Source organism: Sinocyclocheilus rhinocerous, unplaced genomic scaffold (assembly GCF_001515625.1).
Source record: "Sinocyclocheilus rhinocerous isolate Xijiao unplaced genomic scaffold, SAMN03320098_v1.1 scaffold1215, whole genome shotgun sequence".
NCBI lineage: Eukaryota > Metazoa > Chordata > Actinopteri > Cypriniformes > Cyprinidae > Sinocyclocheilus > Sinocyclocheilus rhinocerous.
In genome coordinates this window covers 636,640-639,842 of record NW_015628913.1, presented here as the reverse complement: position 1 = coordinate 639,842, position 3,203 = coordinate 636,640, and the positions used below count along the sequence as shown (strand labels likewise).

Below are 3,203 nucleotides of genomic sequence, written 5' to 3'. Positions count from 1 at the left end.
AGTGAATGTGTGTGTGTGTGTATGTATGTGTGTGTGTGTGTGTGTGAGAATGTCTGTGTGTGTGTGAGTGAGTGAGTGTATGAGTGCGTGCCTGCGTGCGTGCGTGCGTGTGTGTGTGTGAGTGTCTGTGTGTGTGTGTGTGTGTGAGTGAGTGAGTGAGTGAGTGAGTGAGTGAGTGAGTGTGTGTGAAGGTGTATATATATATATTTATATACACCTTGCTACGTGTACTGCGTTAGGCTAACCGAGACTTGTCATTTGCACTTATATATTGTTGCTCTTTTGTTAGTTTTGACTGCTTTTATTGTCCTCATTTGTAAGTCGCTTTGGATAAAAGTGTCTGCTAAATGACTAAATGTAAATGTAAATGTAAATATGTGGTGGTATTTGAATGTACTGTAAGAAAACAAGATTTCTCCTGAAAAACAACTTAAATTCCAGTCTGTTACTCACACCAAGCTATTGGGTGGCTTCAGAAGACTTGGAATATGGTGCATATGGAGTCATACAGACTAGTTTCATGAAAGAGATCCAAGAACTCTAAGATACAATAATCAACTTAAAGCCTAAAGATATACAGTACAAAGAGATTAAGAAGGAAAAATTAAGAATCAAATCAACTGAATTGATTATTCAGGTAAAACTGGATTAATCTGTTATTGGTTTAACGGAAAAATATGGTACATTTATGGTATGGAATATTATTTAATATATATATTATAATCACATTTACACATACACAAATCAATACACTACAGGTCAAAAGTATCACAGTTTCTACAAAAAGCAGCACAACTGTTCTCAACATTGATAATAATAAGAAATGTTTCTTGAGCACCAAATCAACATATTAGAATGATTTCTAAAGGATAACACTGAAGACTGGAGTAATGACTGCTGAAAATTCAGCTTTGCCATCACTAAATATAAAATATATTAAAATAGACAATATTACCACTTTTACTGTATTTTGATCAAATAAATGTAGCCATGGTGAGCAGCCTTAAGAGTAAATGTAGCCTTAAGAGACTTAATAAGAGAAATAGATAGGTCTTAATTGTTTTCTTAAATATTCACTTTCTTTATTGTCTTTTTTTCAACAGAGCACCAATTTAAAGGGGCACAGTGTCTCATAAACAACACATTTTGGAGAGAGGGACAAGGATACAGTCAGACCAATGATATGAGAGGAGTGGGAAGAGAAAGGCAGGAGAAGATGCAGAGAAATACAGCACTCTTGCTGTTTCATAGTCTGTGCATCACAGTCCGTACGGCCCTTCGATCTGTGGTGGCAGGCATGAACATATCCCGCTGGGCAGTTCAATGGAGGACACAAAAATATATCAGGGGACTCTATTGTATTTGTGGTGGAAGAAATCTACCCACTACCCCATCACAAAGACACACACAAGAAGAGTCCCTGGTGTCTATTTAGGTGGGCTTTGACATTAACTAAATTAAGTTTATTTAGCAGATGCGCTCTTTCAGCAGTTTCTGTGCTGTATGAAGTCACATGTCAGGTTGGTCCAGGCTTTTAGCTAAAGTGAATGGACAATCCTGGAATAAAAGATGTTTTGTTTATTGTGTGTGTGTGTGTGTGTGTGTGTGTGTGTGTGTGTGTGTGTGTAGATCACATCCAAAGGGAAAGGTTGAGATGAGAGATCTCTTAGATTTCTGATTCACATTCGCTGACAGACACATATGTACTGTCATCACTGTTGTCAGCCCAGTGTTCATTTTATCCTTGACATATGACTTGTCAAAGTGCAGCTGAGTGGAAGTTGAGCCGTTACAGCAGCACAGCAAAACCAAAATAACTAGAACACAGATAAGAGAAAAAGGAAATTTTACCCAAAAATTATAACTCTTTTTATCCATGTACTATATGTTCATGTTCATGTTTCACAGACTTTTTCACTAACTGTTCCCTCCTGGTCCAGTCTGTTACTCACACCAAGCTATTGGGTGGCTTCAGAAGACTTGGAATATGGTGCATATGGAGTCATACAGACTAGTTTCATGAAAGAGATCCAAGAACTCTAAGATACAATAATCAACTTAAAGCCTAAATACATACAGTACAAAGAGATTAAGAAGGAAAAATTAAGAATCAAATCAACTGAATTGATTATTCAGGTAAAACTGGATTAATCTGTTATTGGTTTAACGGAAAAATATGGTACATTTATGGTATGGAATATTATTTAATATATATATTATAATCACATTTACACATACACAAATCAATACACTACAGGTCAAAAGTATCACAGTTTCTACAAAAAGCAGCACAACTGTTCTCAACATTGATAATAATAAGAAATGTTTCTTGAGCACCAAATCAACATATTAGAATGATTTCTAAAGGATAACACTGAAGACTGGAGTAATGACTGCTGAAAATTCAGCTTTGCCATCACTAAATATAAAATATATTAAAATAGACAATATTACCACTTTTACTGTATTTTGATCAAATAAATGTAGCCATGGTGAGCAGCCTTAAGAGTAAATGTAGCCTTAAGAGACTTAATAAGAGAAATAGATAGGTCTTAATTGTTTTCTTAAATATTCACTTTCTTTATTGTCTTTTTTTCAACAGAGCACCAATTTAAAGGGGCACAGTGTCTCATAAACAACACATTTTGGAGAGAGGGACAAGGATACAGTCAGACCAATGATATGAGAGGAGTGGGAAGAGAAAGGCAGGAGAAGATGCAGAGAAATACAGCACTCTTGCTGTTTCATAGTCTGTGCATCACAGTCCGTACGGCCCTTCGATCTGTGGTGGCAGGCATGAACATATCCCGCTGGGCAGTTCAATGGAGGACACAAAAATATATCAGGGGACTCTATTGTATTTGTGGTGGAAGAAATCTACCCACTACCCCATCACAAAGACACACACAAGAAGAGTCCCTGGTGTCTATTTAGGTGGGCTTTGACATTAACTAAATTAAGTTTATTTAGCAGATGCGCTCTTTCAGCAGTTTCTGTGCTGTATGAAGTCACATGTCAGGTTGGTCCAGGCTTTTAGCTAAAGTGAATGGACAATCCTGGAATAAAAGATGTTTTGTTTATTGTGTGTGTGTGTGTGTGTGTGTGTGTGTGTGTGTGTGTGTGTGTGTGTCTAAGAAAAAAATGTGCACTTACATATTGTTGCTCTTTTGTTAGTTTTGATTGCTTCTATTGTCCTCATTTGT

General features: G+C 36.6%; 1 protein-coding gene across 1 annotated transcript in view; it reads right to left on the bottom strand.

Moving 5' to 3' along the window:
- Nucleotides 1–3,203, bottom strand: part of LOC107738522 (potassium voltage-gated channel subfamily H member 3-like) — a 110,777-nt gene that overhangs the window by 87,703 nt on the left and 19,871 nt on the right. The window lies entirely within an intron of this gene.